A 16,529-nucleotide genomic window follows, 5' to 3' on the forward strand; every position below is an offset into this window, starting at 1 on the left:
GTGCCCATCATCAGATGAATGGATAAAGAACATGTGGCACATATATACAATGGGATATTACTCAGCCATAAAAAGAAACGAAATTGAGCTATTTGTAATAAGGTGGATAGACCTAGAGTCTGTCATACAGAGTGAAGTCAGTCAGAAAGAAAAAGACAAATACCGTATGCTAACACATATATATGGAATTTAAGAAAAAAATGTCATGAAGTACCTAGGGGTAAGGCAGGAATAAAGACGCAGACCTCCTAGAGAACAGACTTGAGGATATGGGGAGGGGGAAGGGTGAGCTGTGACAGGGCGAGAGAGAGTCATGGACATATACACACTAACAAACGTAGTAAGGTAGATAGCTAGTGGGAAGCAGCCGCATGGCAGAGGGATATTGGCTCGGTGCTTTGTGACAGCCTGGAGGGGTGGGATAGGGAGGGTGGGAGGGAGGGAGATGCAAGAGGGAAGACATATGGGAACATATGTTTATGTATGACTGATTCACTTTGTTATAAAGCAGAAACTAACACACCATTGTAAAGCAATTATACCCCAATAAAGATGTTAAAAAAAAGAGAGAAGCCACTGCAATGAGAAGCCCACGCACCGTGACAAAGAGTAGCCCCCGCTTGTCACAATTAGAGGAAGACCACACACAGAAACAAAGACCCAACACAGCCAAAAAAAAAAAAATTAATTTTTAAAAAAATCACCCCTCTATAAAAAAAAATAAACAGCTTCACTGCTTGGCAACAGAGGAAGGGCTGACAACATTCCAGAAAACTCCCTGTCCTCCAGGGAACATTATGATGGTGTCTCTGAAGATGCAGACAAATATCTGCTTGGTAAAAATGGCAGTGGATGATTTGAACATTGGTTTAAAAGTTACTTTTTGCTGTGATTGAAAGACTAAACAGTTCTAAAAGTTCACTTTATGATCTTAGAGCCATATCATGTCCTTAGGTGACTTTTTCTTTTTTTTTTAACAAATGCCTGTACTAAACAAAGGCTAAGGTCTAATGAGTTTTAACATTAATTCCTATTTCCCTAAATTTTATGTCATATTCTAAAACTGAACTTAAAAGGATTGAAGTCATACAAACTATGTCCTTCAACCACAATGGAATGAAATTAGATACCAATAACAAATTTAGGAAAGTAAAATATATGAGGACATTAAAAGATTAAATTCCTAAAGAATAAACTTTTACAAGAGAAATTAGAAAATATTCAGAGACAAATGAAAGTGAAAAACATTCAATAAATTATATAACACCTGTTAAAAAGTAAACAGATATTAAGTCAATAACATTACAGCTGAAACTAGAAAAAAGAGCATACTAAACCCATAGGAAGCAGAAGGAAGGAAATGAAAAAAGATTAGAGCAGAAATAAAATGGAGAATATAAAAATAGTAGAGCAAAATCAAGGAAACCAAATGTTAGTTCTTAGAAAAAATTAGACTGATTAAGGAAAAAATACTCAAATTACTAATAGCAGGAGAGAGAAAACGGTGCTACCTAACTTACAGAAATAAAAAGAACATAAGGCAGCACTATGAGCAACTGTATGCCAACAAACTAGATAAGTGACATGAGACGGGCTAATTGCTAGAAAGAAACAAACTACTGAAACTGACTCAAGCAATAGACAACTTGAATACACCTATAACAAGTAAAGAGACTGAGTCAGTAATCAAAAACTTCCCACAAAGAAAAGCCCTGGACCAAATGGCTCCACTCATGAATTCTATCAAACACTTAAGGAGGAATCAGTACCACATTCACAGAAAGACAGACAAAATGAAAAGGCAGAGACCTATGGACCAGAAAAAGGAACAAGATAAAACCCCAGAAAACCTAATGAAGTGGAGATAGGCAACCTTCCAGAAAAAGAACTCAGAATAATGATAGTGAAGATGAGCCAGGAGCTCGGAAAAAGAATGGAGGCAAAGATCAAGAAGTTGCAAGAAGTTTAACAAAGACCAAGAAGAATTAAAGAACAAACAGATGAACAATACAATAACTGAAATGGAAACTACACTAGAAGGAATCAATAGCAGAATAACTGAGGCAGAAGAACAGATAAGTGACCTGGAAGACAGAATGGTGGAATTTACTGCTGCGGAACAGACTAAAGTAAAAAGAATGAAAAGAAATGAAGACAGACTAAGAGACCTCTAGGACAACATTAAACGCAACAACATTCATATTATAGGGGTCCCAGAAGGAGAAGAGAGAGAAAGAACCCGAGAAAATATATGAAGAGATTATAGTTGAAAACTTCCCTAACATGGGAAAGGAAATAGCCACCCAGGTCCAAGAAGCGCAGAGAGTCCCATACAGGATAAACCCAAGGAGAAATACGCCGAGACACATAGTAATCAAACTGGCAAAAATTAAAGAAAGAAAAATTATTGAAAGCAGTAAGGGAAAAATGACAAATAACATACAAGGGAACCCCCATAATGTTAAGCAGCTGATTTCTCAGCAGAAACTCTACAAGCCAGGAGGGAGTGGCATGATAATACTTAAAGTGATGAAAGGGAAGAACCTACAACCAAGATTACTCTACCCAGCAAGGATCTCATTTAGATTCGATGGAGAAATCAAAAGCTTCACAGACAAGCAAAAGCTAAGAGAATTCAGCACTACCAAACCAGCTCTACAACAAATTTAAAGGAACTTCTCTAAGTGGGAAACACAAGAGAAGAAAAGGACCTACAAAAACAAACCCAAAACAATTAAGAAAATGGCCATAAGAACATACATATCAATAATTACCTTAAACGTCAATGCATTAAATGCTCCAACCAAAAGACACAGGCTTGCTGAATGGATACAAAAACAAGACCCATATATATGCTGACTACAAGAGACCCACTTCAGACCTAGGGACACATACAGACTGAAAGTGAGGGGATGGAAAAAGATATTCTATCCAAATGGAAATCAAAAGAAAGCTGGAGTAGCTATACTCATATCAGATAAAATAGACTTTCCAATAAAGAATGTTACAAGAGACAAGGAAGAACACTACATAATGATCAAGGGATCAATCCAAGAAGAAGATATAACAATTATAAATATATATGCACCCAACATAGGAGCACCTCAATACATAAAGCAACTGCTAACAGCTATAAAAGAGGAAATTGACAGAACACAATAATAGGGAGGGACTTGAACACCTCACACCAATGGACAGATCATCCAAAATGAAAATAAATAAGGAAACAGAAGCTTTAAATGACACAATAGACCAGAGATTTAATTGATATTGATAGGACATTCCATCCAAAAACAGCAGATTACACTTTCTTCTCAAGTGCGCACGGAACATTCTCCAGGACAGATCACGTCTTGGGTGACAAATCAAGCCTCAGTAAATTTAAGAAAATTGAAATCATATCAAGCATCTTTTCTGACCACAATGCTATGAGATTAGAAATGGATTACAGGGGGAAAAAATGTAAAAACCACAAACACATGGAGGCTAAACAACATGTTACTAAATAACCAAGAGATCACTGAAGAAATCAGAGGAAATCAAAAATACCTAGAGACAAATGACAATGAAAACACGATGATCCAAAACCTATGGGATGCAGCAAAAGCAATTCTAAGAAGGAAGTTTATAGCTATACAAGCCTACCTCAAGAAACAAGAAAAATCTCAAGTAAACAATCTAACCTTACACCTAAAGGAACTAGAGAAAGAAGAACAAACAAAACCCAAGGTTAGCAGAAGCAAAGAAATCCTAAAGATCAGAGCAGAAATAAAAGAGAAACAAAGAAAACAATAGCAAAGATCAATAAAACTAAAAGCTGGTTCTTTAACAAAATTGATAAACCATTAGCCAGACTCATCAAGAAAAAGAGGGAGAGGACTCAAATCAATAAAATTAGAAACGAAAAAGGAGAAGTTACAACAGACACCACCGAATTTGTATTTGTAGAATTTGTATTTGTAGAATTTGTATTTGTAGAATTTGTATTTATATTTGTAGAATTTGTATTTATATTTGTAGAATTTGTATTTATATTTGTAGAATTTGTATTTGTAGAATTTGTAGAATTTGTAGAATTTGTAGAATTTGTAGAATTTGTAGAATTTGTAGAATTTGTAGAATTTGTAGAATTTGTATTTGTAGAATTTGTATTTGTAGAATTTGTATTTGTAGAATTTGTATTTGTAGAATTTGTATTTGTAGAATTTGTATTTGTAGAATTTGTATTTGTAGAATTGCATCCTAAGAGACTACTACAAGCATCTCTATGCCAATAAAATGGACAACCTAGAAGAAATGGACAAATTCTTAAAAGGTATAACCTTCCCAGACTAAACCAGGAAAAAACAAAATATGAACAGACCAATCACAAGTAATGAAATTGAAAGTGTGATTAAAAATCTTCCAACAAACAAGTCCAGGACCAGATGGCTTCACAGGTGAATTCTATCAAACATTTAGAGAAGAGCTAACACCTATCCTTCTCAAACTCTTCCAAAAAATTGCAGAGGAAGGAACACTCCCAAATTCGTTCTATAAGGCCACCATCACCCTGATACCAAAGCTAGACAAAGATAGTACAAAAAAAGAAAATTACAGACCAATATCACTGATAAATATAGATGCAAAAATCCTCAACAAAATACTAGCAAACAAAATCCAACAACACATTAAAAGGATCATACACCACGATCGAGTGGGATTTATCCCAGGGATGCAAGGATTCTTCAACATACACAAATCAATGTGATACCCCATATTAACAAATTGAAGAATAAAAACCATATGATCATCTCAACAGATGCAGAAAAAGCTTTTGACAAAATTCAACACCCATTTATGATTAAAAAAACTCTCCAGAAAGTGGGCATAGAGGGAACCTACCTCAACATAATAAAGGCCATATATGACAAACCCACAGCAAACATCATTCTCAATGGTGAAAAACTGAATGCATTTCCTCTAAGATCAGGAACAAGACAAGGATGTCCACTCTCACCACTGTTATTCAACATAGTTTTGGAAGTCCTAGCCACGGCAATCAGAGAAAAAAAAGTAAAAGGAATACAAATTGGAAAAGAAGAAGTAAAATTGTCACTGTCTGCAGATGACATGATACTACACATAGAGAATCCTAAAGATGCTACCAGAAAACCACTAGAGCTAATCAATGAATTTGGTAAAGTAGCAGGATACAAAATTAATGCACAGAAATCTCTTGCATTCCTATACACTAATGATGAAAAATCTGATAGAGAAATTAGGGAAACACTCCCATTTACCATTGCAACAAAAAGAATAAAATACCTAGGAATAAACCTACCTAGGGAAACAAAAGACCTGTATGCAGAAAACTATAAGACACTGATGAAGGAAACTAAAGGTGATACAAACAGATGGAGTGATATACCATGTTCTTGGATTGGAAGAATCAATATTGTGAAAATGACTATACTACCCAAAGCAATCTACAGATTCAATGCAATTCCTATCAAATTACCAATGGCATTTTTTACGGGACTAGAACAAATCATCTTAAAATTTGTATGGAGACACAAAAGAACCCAAAGAGTCAAAGCAGTCTTGAGGGACAAAAACAGAGCTGGAGGAATCAGACTCCCTGACTTCAGAGTATACTACAAAGCTACAGTAATCAAGACAATATGGTACTGGCACAAAAACAGAAACATAGATCAATGGAGCAAGCTAGAAAGCCCAGAGATAAACCCATGCACCTATGGTCAACTAATCTATGACAAAGGAAGCAAGGATATACAATGGAGAAAAGACAGTCTCTTCAATAAGTGGTGCTGGGATGGGAAAACTGGACAGCTACATGTAAAAGAATGAAATCTAGAACACTCCCTAACACCATACACAAAAATAAACTCAAAATGGATTCGAGACCTAAATGTAAGACCGGACACTATAAAACTCTTAGAGGAAAACATAGGAAGAACACTGTGACATAAATCACAGCAAGATCTTTTTTGATCCACCTCCTAGAGTAATGGAAATAAAAACAAAAATAAACAAATGGGACCTAATGAAACTTCAAAGTTTTCGCACAGCAAAGGAAAACACAAAAAAGACGAAAAGACAACCCTGAGAATGGAGAAAATATTTGCAAACAAATCAATGGACAAAGGATTAATCTCCAAAATATACAAGGAAGCTCATGCAGCTCAATATTAAAGAAACAAACAACCCAATGCAAAAATGGGCAGAAGACCTAAATAGACATTTCTCCAAAGAAGACATACTCAACATCACTAATTATTTGAAAAATGCAAATCAAAACTACAATGAGGTATCACCTCACACCAGTTAGAATGGGCATCATCAGAAAATCTACCAACAACAAATGCTGGAGAGGATGTGGTGAAAAGGGAACCCTCTTGCACTGTTGGTGGGAATGTAAATTGATACAGCCACAATGGAGCACAGTATGGAGGTTCCTTAAAAAACTAAAAATAGGGCTTCCCTGGTGGCGCAGTGGTTGAGAGTCTGCCTGCCAATGCAGGGGACACGGGTTCATGCCCCAGTCCGGGAAGATCCCACATGCCGCGGAGCGGCTGGGCCCGTGAGCCATGGCCACTGAGCCTGCACGTCCGGAGCCTGTGCTCTGCAACGGGAGAGGCCACGACAGTGAGAGGCCCACATACCAGAAGAAAAAAAAGAAAGAAAAAAAAAAACTAAAAATAGAATTACCATATGACCCAGCAATCCCACTACTGGGCATATACCCAGAGAAAACCGCAATTCAAAGACACATGCACCCCAATGTTCACTGCAGCACTATTTACACTAGCCAGGTCATGGAAGAGCCTAAATGCCCATCGACAGATGAATGGATAAAGAAAATGTGGCACATATATACAATGGAATATTACTCAGCCATAAAAAGGAACGAAATTGGGTCATTTGTAGAGACGTGGATGGATTTAGAGACTGTCATACAGAGTGAGGTAAGTCAGAAAGAGAAAAACAAATATCGTACATTAACATATATATGTGGAATCTAGAAAAATGGTACAGATGAACCGGTTTGCAAGGCAGAGATAGAGACACAGATGTAGAGAACAAACGTATTGACAGCAAGGAGGAAAAGTGGGGTGTGGGGGGGTGGTGGTGGGATGAATTGGGAGTTTGGGATTGACATGTATTGTCTAATATGCATAAAATAGATTAATAAGAACCTGCTATATAAAAAATAAAATAAAAGAAAAAGGAGGAATCAGTTCCTTTGTAAATGCTTCCAAGAAATAGAACACTTTTTAACTTATTCTATGAGGCCAATATTATCCTAATACCAAAATCACACAAAGACATCACAAGAGAAGGAAACTACAAATCAACATTAATATAAGAGCAAAAATTCTCTACAAAATTATCTGGCACCATATAAAAATCACACACCGTGACCAAGTGTGATTTATTTCATGAATGCAAGCTCAGTTCAACACACACACACAAATCGATATACAATATTGATAAAATGAAGGATAGAACTACATGATCATCTCAAATGCAGAGAAAGCACTTGAAAAATCTGACAGTCATCACAATAAAGAACACTCAGCAAACAGGGATAGGGACTTCCCTGGTGGCTCAGTGGTTAAGAATCCTCCTTGCCAATGCAGGGGACATGGGTTCGAGCCCTGGTCTGGGAAGATCCCACATGCCGTGGGGCAACTAAGCCTGTGCGCCACAACTACCGACCCTGCTGCGCTCTAGAGCCCGTGAGCCACAACTACTGAGCCCACGTACCACAACTACTGAAGCCCACTCATTAGAGCCTGTGGTCCAAAACAAGAGAAGCCACCACAATGAGAAGCCCGTGCACCACAACAAAGAGGAGCCCCCTGCTCGCTGCAACTAGAGAAAGCCCGTGCACAGCAACAAAGACCCAACACAGCCAAAAAAATAAAATTAAAAAAAAACAACAGGGATAGAAGGGATATCCTTAACTTGATAAAGGGCATCTATGAACAACCCATAGCTAACATCATACTTAACAGTGTGAAAACTTCCACCCGAAAATCAGGAACAAGAGAAAGATGTTTGCTCTTGCTACTTCTATCCAACATTTTATTGAAGGTTGTAGCCAGGACAATTACACAAGAAAAATGGAATATTACTCAGCCAGAAAAAACAATGAGATCTTGCCATTTGTGACAATTTGGATAAACCTTGAGAGCATTATGCTAAGTGAGATGAGTCAGAGAAAGACGAACACTGTATGATCTCACTTACGTGTGAAATTCAAAATAAAACAAACCCACCAAGCTCACAGATACAGAAAACAGATGGGTGGTTGCCAGAGATGGGGGTGGGAGGGGTGGGTGAAATGGATGAAAGGGATCAAGAGGTATGAATTTCAGTTATAAAATAAATAAGTCACGGGGATGTGATGTACAGCAACAACTTATAGTTAATGCTATGTTGTACATCTGTAAGTTGCCAAGAGAGTAGATAAGGTTGCAGGATACGAGATCAATATACAAAAATCAATCTCACGATCTTGGATTAGGCAATAATTTTTTAGGTATGACACTAAAAGCAAAACCAAAGAAAAAAATAAGTTGGACTTCGTCAAAAAAAATTTTTTTTAACTTTGTACTTCAAATAACACTACCAAGAAAGAGAAAAGGCAACTCACAGACTAGAGAAAGTTTTTGCAAATTATAAATGTTACGAGGGTCTAGTGTCCAGATTATATGAAGAACTCTTACAATTCAACAGTAAAGAGAAGACACAATTTAAAAATGGGCAAAGGATCTGAATAGACATTTCTACAAGGATATACAAATGGCCAGTAAGCACATGAAAAGATATTCAATATATCATTAATCATTAGGGAAATGCGAATCAAAACTTAATGAGGGACTTCCCTGGTGGTCCAGCAGTTAAGACTCCATTCTCCCAACGCAGGGGGCCCAAGTTCGATCCGTGGTCAGAAAACTAGATCCTGCATGTCACAACTGAAGATCCTGCATGCTGCAACTAAAGACCCAGCACAGCCAAATAAATAAATGAACATTTTTTAAAACAACCATAATCACATACCACTTCAACATACTAGGATGGCTGTAATGGAAAAAATGGAAAATACCCAACATTGATGAAAATGTGGAAAAACTGGAAACCTATACTGCTCGCAGAAATGTAAAACGGTGCAGCCACTGTGGAAAAACAGCTCGATAGTTCCACAAAAAAAGTTAAACACAGAGTTACTATATAATTCTGCAATTCCATTCCCAATTATATAACAAAGAAAACTAAAAACAAATACTCAAATACTTGTTCACAAATGTTCTTAACACCATTATTCATTACAGTCAAAAAGTAGAAACAACTGAGATATCCATTAACAGATGAATGGATAAACAGAATATGGTATAGCCAAGTAATGGAAAGCTAGTTGGCAATAAAAAGGAAAGAAGTATTGATACGCCACAAGGTGGCTGAGCCTCAAAAGCATCATGCTAAGTGGAAAAAGCAGACACAAGAGGCCACATGCTGCATGACTCCATTTAGATGAGATGCCCGAACAGACAAGTCCATAGAAACAGAAAGGAGATTGGCAGTTGCCAAGGACCGAGGGGGGGCAAGAGCAAGAGGGGTGACTGCTGGCAAGCACAGGGTTTTAACTGGGGAGTGAAAACGTTCTAAAATTAGTGATCTTTGCACAACCTTATGAATATACTAAAAACCATTGAATATTACACTTTAAAATAGTTAATTTTATGGTATTTGGATTCTCCATTTTTTATTTTATTTTTATTTATTTATTTTTTGCAGTACGCAGGCCTCTCCCGTTGCGGAGCACAGGCTCCGGACGCGCAGGCTCAGCAGCCATGGCTCACAGGCCCAGCCGCTCCACAGCATGTGGGATCCTCCCGAACCGGGGCACGAACCCGTGTCCCCTGCAGCGGCAGGAGGACTCTCAACCACTGCGCCACCAGGGAAACCCTCTCCTTTTTAAAATGTACACATCCTCTCAACAAAGAGAAAAAGTGGGAAAATATTTAATTGATCCAAAATAATGAAAATGGACAAATAATAAACATAGTTGATATGGCTTTTAGCTCAAAGTATTAATATGTTAAGTGAAGGGAGACTGAATGCTTGTGTGAAGAAGTCTAGACATACGTACATGCTCTTTACAAACATCTACAACTGAAGAGTTGAAGGTAAAGTGAAAATATATACTGTGTAAATACTAACCCAAAACCCCAAAACAACTGGTGTAGCCGCATTAACACCGAAATATCTGTTAAAAAAGCACGTTAGAAAAAAAGCTTTACTGAGGAATGACAGCTGAGTTCTACTAAAAGACAAAACAATTCCAAGTGTGTACCTACTCATCTATCCTCAACATATAAAGCAAAAACTGACGTTGCTTCTCCAGAAAACAGACAAGTGCAAAACCATCAAGGGAGATGTTGGCACGTCTCCGCAACGGATAGCATCTGACCCTCTCGCATCTTCAACGGAGGTGGAATATTCAGTCATGTAACTGGTTTTGTTTTATTTTTTCGAGTTTCCAAGTGTGAATACGGAAACTTCTAAATTTCCTCCTACTGATCGCGCCTCTGGGGACTCGCACCCTCCTCTTCCGTGGCAACTGGACCCAACGACTTTTTAAGACAAGTGGAAAACGGCAGAAGTGACAGGTTGTCGCTCCTGAGATCAGACTGCGGGATACTGGGACTTGCGCTTTCTGCCTCTCCCTGCTCACTCTGGGGCAGCCTGCTGTCCAGCTGTGGTGGCCCTGAAGAGCCACCCACGAACCAGGGACCTGAGGGTCGTTTACCACTGGAGCCAGGGAGAAGAGAGACCCTCTGTTTATTCTCTGCATTTTAACATCACTTTGGGGAATTCCCAGGCGGTCCAGTAGTTAGGACTCGGTGCTTCCACTGCACGGGGCACAGGTTTGATCCCTGGTCGGGGAATTAAGATCCCGCAAGCCATGCTACATGGCCAAAAAAACCCCAAAAACAAAGAAAAAAACAAAAACCACACATCACTTTATAAGGGACTGGATACATAGATGGTTTTATGCCTGTACAACGGACATTGGTGCAACTCGAGATGTTATCAGTGACAGTGATATAGTGTATATTCATATAATGAGTGTTTACTACTTACAGTAGGAATCATTCAGCCATCTCTAATTATATTAGAATCAACCTATTCCATTTTTCAGGTGAGAAAACAGGCTTAGGGAGGTTACGTGATTTCCCTAAGGTCACCCCCTAGTAAGGGTTAGGAGCAGGTATTTGACAGCAACCAAATCACACCCAGGAGCGTAGCTCTGCCCCGCACTGTCCCCTGGGCTCCAGACACCCCAGGGTCCTCTGCCCCACACTGTCCCCTGGGCTCCGCACACCCCAGGGGCCAGGTGCATGTAGCTGGGGAAGGAGCCAGGAGCACCTGCACTTTCACGCCCTCTGCAAACAAGCAGCTGAGAACTAGACTTGATTTTACCTGGAAACAGATGTGAACGTGATGTTGCCTCTTGAATTTAAAAGCGTTTGTACATGTGTTACTCATATGCCGTTACAGGTGTCCTTGCTCTCAAGAGCTCATGAGCCAGTCCAGTTTTTAGATCTTTTGTTACATAAACTTCTGCTACTCACCGCCTTAAACTCAGGAACCAAGCTCATTTGGAATATGCACCCTCCCTCCTGACTCCAGCCTGGCATCTCACTCCCATTACCCAAACCAAGAACCAAGGCGATTTGGGGGGTGAGGGATAGTTACAAATGCACAAGGGAATTCCCCGGCGCTCCAGTGGCTAGGACTCCATGCTTTCACTACCAAGGGCTGTGGTTCAATCCCTGGGCAGGGAACTAAGATCCCACATGCCACGCAGTGCAGCCACAAAAACCCAAAACAAAAAGCACAGAACATACGACCTTTTGGTTTTGCTGTCACTTGTTATCTCTAGTAGGTGCCACTGAGAAACTTACTTCTCAAATTAGCGTTAAGTGGTTTCAATTTTACAGGAGTGTGTATATAACCTGTTCTTATAAAATACACCTGCTGGTGGAATGCCCCTTTTGTCCCCATCTTGAGAAACGTCACCCAGATTCCCAAAGGGCACCTGCCTGAATATTTGGAAACCCATGCCCTCAGAAATACGAGTACCAGCCTCGTTCCTACTCACGGCTCCAGTGGGTCCTTCCTTAGAACGGCCTCCAGTTTGCTGGGCTAGACATCCTCATGTTGGGGCATGAGCCACCAGCATACCACGTAACCTTTTCAGATTTCACTGTGAAGCAGACAGTTCACACCTCAGGCTCTTGGTCACCTGGAGTTCACCGCTGGGTGTTTGGGGATGGGGGGGACCTTTCTAGCGTCTTGCTTGGGGGCTCAGCATTCTCCCTCCTTTTGCTCTGGGGGTGAAGCTCAAATGGTTGAGGGCTGCGCTGATGAGGCTCTGATCCTGACATGGGGACCCGTCTGCCTGCCTCTGAGCCTTTGCCAAAGGCCTGGGCCGGCTGCCTGGTAGCAACTGTTAATCAACAGAAAGATGGAGAGCACAGCTCAAATAGACTGGGGCAAACCCCCCAACGGCAGCAGGTCAGCCCATCAGGGACCCTCCCAAGCACTCTCCCAGACCCACACAATTTGGGTAAAATGAAAAAAAGTCCGTTGATTTACACTTTGCTGTAAATTTTTGTTAGGAGCAGTCTGTTAGTTGCAACAGTTACCACTTACTTCCTTTGTTACTAGAAAGCTTTATTACTCTGGAGTTTACAGCATCCTAGAGTGAGAAACTATCATATAAACACAGTTTGGAGAGGAGAAATGACCTGTAATTCTTATTCAGTCAAAGTGTGTGGTTAGCACAGCAGCACCTGCCGTCAGCTGCCCAGGGGCTCAGGTGTGCTTCGTTCCATAGCGTTTTCACTCCCATCCCCCATCTCTCAATTTCCAATTTTCCCAGGAAGCAGGAAAGACCATCCCATTACCTGTGAGGAGGACGGAAATGCTGGTCGTGGGCCCTGCAGATTTTAAAGTTCAAGCCACAGGCTCCGGCGACTGCGTGCGTAGTAGCTAGAGGTGCGCGGGAGACGCGGGATTGTGTCTTTCCTACCATGTACGTCCGGCAAGGCCTCGCCTTGGCTCGGACCTTCCTGGAATCCTAACACATAAAACCGGTGTCGGCAATCACACGGAAGCTCCTGAATCAGCCTCTAAGTGTTGGTCTCTTGTGACCAGGACACTTGGAAGAACCTACAGCTCCTGTAAGGGAGCAAGTTTGGGGAGAAAAGCGTGTACCCCAGTGACTGACGTGTAACTTGAACCACTTCATCGCAAATTACCCACACCTGTGTTAGGAGGTTTAACAGCTTCAATGGGTAATTGACACGCAATAAACGGCACGTTTCAAGTGTACGACTTGATACGTTTTCACACCAGCTTTGGTTTGTTGTTTTTCTTTTAGATTCCACAAATAAGTGAGATCATACAGTATTCGTCTTTCTCTGACATATTTCCCTTAGCATGTACGCCGGGGACATCATCACCTTAATCAACTGTGACCGTCTCCATCACCGCAAAGTTTCCTCGAGCCTCCTTGTAACCCACCCTCCTGCCCCTCCCCACCCTACCTCTCCCCCAGAAGCCACCGATGCGCTTTTTATCACAAATAAGATTTGTAACCACGTCTCATACCAGTTCCGAGCCCAGCGGGCAAATACGTACTTTCTCTTTGTAGGTTGGGCCTTGCGTGGCGTGTTTAAAATTCTCAATTCCCGGAGAGCGACAGAAACAAGAGAGAGATGCAGGTGAAAGGCTGGTGCGGGGCCACCTCCCGGGAGTCTCCCCCAGAACAGCCCTACCTGCAGGCCAGCCCAACCAGCCTCTGCCCACGTGGCGGCAACCCTCCCCTCCTTTCCCGGCAGGCTCCCGGCCTCGTGGGACTCCTGGCCGGTTCTGGCACCCAAACCACCAACCGCAGCAAGAGGACGTCGGGAGCCGGGCCGCTGCAACCTGCCTCTCGCTCCTGCATCACTTAGCTGCTAACAGGATGTCCATTCCCTTCTCCCCCGGAGCTTCAATCCCGTCAGCTCTGCCCCTCCGCTTGCTAGACCTTTTCCTCCATCTGCCCCCGTTACTGCACCAAGTCCGTCTGGCCCGAGGCGCAGCAAGGCAAGACGCTGAGGCGCCGAGGCCTGCAGCAAAGCGAGGAGTCACTCACACAGCAGCCGGGCGAGGAGACAGCAGGACAAACCTCAGACGCGCCTCCCGAAAGGCTAGCGGCTGGGGTATTTATGGGATGCGGAATAAAGACGCCCGGGCGGTAGAGGGCGGGGAGCGTGGGGAAAGGTGATTGGAAAGAGCTGCGGAACCGAGGTTCTGCGCAGGCGTAACTAAGCTCCAGGCCTCTGCACGTTCAAGAGGTCATGGAGCGGACACTCGCGCATGCCCACGTGGAGGGCCGGTGGTCCCATCCAGCCTTAACCAGCTGAGCTCAAACTAGACACAGGTGACTCCAAGATTCTGGAAAACAACTCAGGCCAACATCTTTTTTTTTAGGCTACGTGCTGCGTGGAGAACACGCAAGTCTTCAAGCGACCTTGATTAGCAACGGCGGCAGGTGAAATGGGTTTGACTCATTACCCGAGGTTTCACCCCTTTCCCAGTCCACGCGGCCCCTGGAGCTCCAGGTCAGCGTAAACAGATTCTTCTCCACCCTCAATCTGTTTGCACAAGGATGTCTCTAGCTTGGCTCTGTCCCGAGGACATCACGCCTGTTCCCACCGGCGCCCAACGCTTGCAGGATGCAGGTGGGGCCGGGAACGGGTACCGCCTGGCTCTCTCCCTGCTGTACCCAGGCCCATCCCCTCCAATGCAGGAAGGCTGTCCGGACGTGTGGTGGCCGTGGAAATGGTCCAGCATATGGTTCGTGCCCGGGTTTGGCCTAATGATGAGGAACATAGTGTTTTCCCGCAAAATAAGAAATTACACCTGTGAAAGGCCTAGTTCGCTTCTGACACAAATAAGCATCAGAGCGTTACAGCTCTTTTAGAAGATGTCAAGCAGGTTTCCTGGTCCACACTGGGAAACCCAAGGGGGAAAAAGAAAAGCATCAGAAAAGTATGGGCTTCCCTGGTGGTGCAGATGGTTGAGTGTCCGCCTGCCGATGCAGGGGACACGGGTTCGTGCCCCGGTCCGGGAAGATCCTACATGCCGCAGAGTGGCTGGGCCCGTGAGCCATGGCCGCCGAGCCTGCGCGTCCGGAGCCTGTGCTCCGCAACGGGAGAGGCCACAACAGTGAGAGGCCCGTGTACCACACACACAAAATATATATATATATATATATATATATATGAACTTAAAACATAGGCAGAAGACCTGAGTAGACATTTTTCCAACACATACAGATGACCAACAGGCACATAAGATGCTCAATATTGTCAATCAGAAAAATGCAAATCAAAACCATAATGAGCTATCTCACACCTGTCAGAATGGCTATCATCAAAAAGACCATTAAGGGATTTCCCTGGCAGTCCAGTGGTTAAGACTCCACACTTCCACTGCAGAGGGCACAATCCTTGGTTGGGGAACTAAGATCTCACATGCCGCGTGGCACAACCAAAAATAAAAAAAGACTAATAACAAATGTTGGTGAAGATGTGATGTGGAGAAAAGGGAACCCTGGTACACTGCTGGTGGGAATGTAAATTGGTACAGCCACCACAGAAAAAAGTATGGAGGTTCCTCAAATAACTAAAAATAGAAGCACCATATGATCTAGCAATTCCACTCCTGGGTATAGATCCAAAGAAAATGAAAACACTAACTGGAAAAGACGCATGCACTCCAATGTTCACAGCAGTATTGTTTATAATAGCCAAGATATGAAAGCAACTTAAGTGTCCATCAGCAGATGAATGGATAAACATGTGGTAGCAGCATATAATGGAATACTACTCAGCCATAAAAAGAATGAAATTTTGCCATTTGCAACAACTTGGAGGTCATTATGTTTAGTGAAATAAGACAGAAAGACAAATGCTATAGGATATCACTTATATGTGGAATCTAAAAAATAAAACAAATTAGTTAATATAACAAAAGAAACAAACTCACACATGTAGAGAACTAGTGGTTACCAGTGGGGAGAGGGGCAAGATAGGGGTAGGGGATTAAGAGGCACAAACTCTGTATAAAATAAACTACAAGGATATATTGTACAGTGCAGGGAATATAGCCAATGTTTTATAATAACTATAAGTGAAGTTATTTAAAGGTTTAAAATTTGTGAATAACTATGTCGTATACATGAAACTTATATAATACTGTAAATCAACTATACCTGAATTTAAAAAATGAAAATAAAGTATCACGCCTCGGGGCTTCCCTGGTGGCACCGTGGTTAAGAATCCACCTGCCAATGCAGGGGACACGGGTTCGAGCCCTGGTCCGGCAAGATCCCACATGCCATGAAGCAACTAAGCCCATGCGCCACAACTACTGAGCCTGCGCTCTAGAGCCCATGAGCCACA

At 41.9% G+C, this 16,529-nt stretch overlaps 1 long non-coding RNA gene across 1 annotated transcript in view; it reads right to left on the bottom strand.

Moving 5' to 3' along the window:
* Positions 1-16,529, bottom strand: part of LOC307192407 — a 41,145-nt gene that overhangs the window by 9,661 nt on the left and 14,955 nt on the right. The window contains exons 3-4 of the long non-coding RNA XR_013830044.1: positions 12,984-13,156; positions 12,176-12,280 (exon numbers count right to left, since the gene is read on the bottom strand). This is a non-coding gene — a long non-coding RNA (uncharacterized lncRNA). The remainder of the gene's footprint in view (positions 1-12,175; positions 12,281-12,983; positions 13,157-16,529) is intronic.

This window comes from Stenella coeruleoalba, assembly GCF_951394435.1.
Source record: "Stenella coeruleoalba genome assembly, chromosome: 10".
Lineage (NCBI taxonomy): Eukaryota > Metazoa > Chordata > Mammalia > Artiodactyla > Delphinidae > Stenella > Stenella coeruleoalba.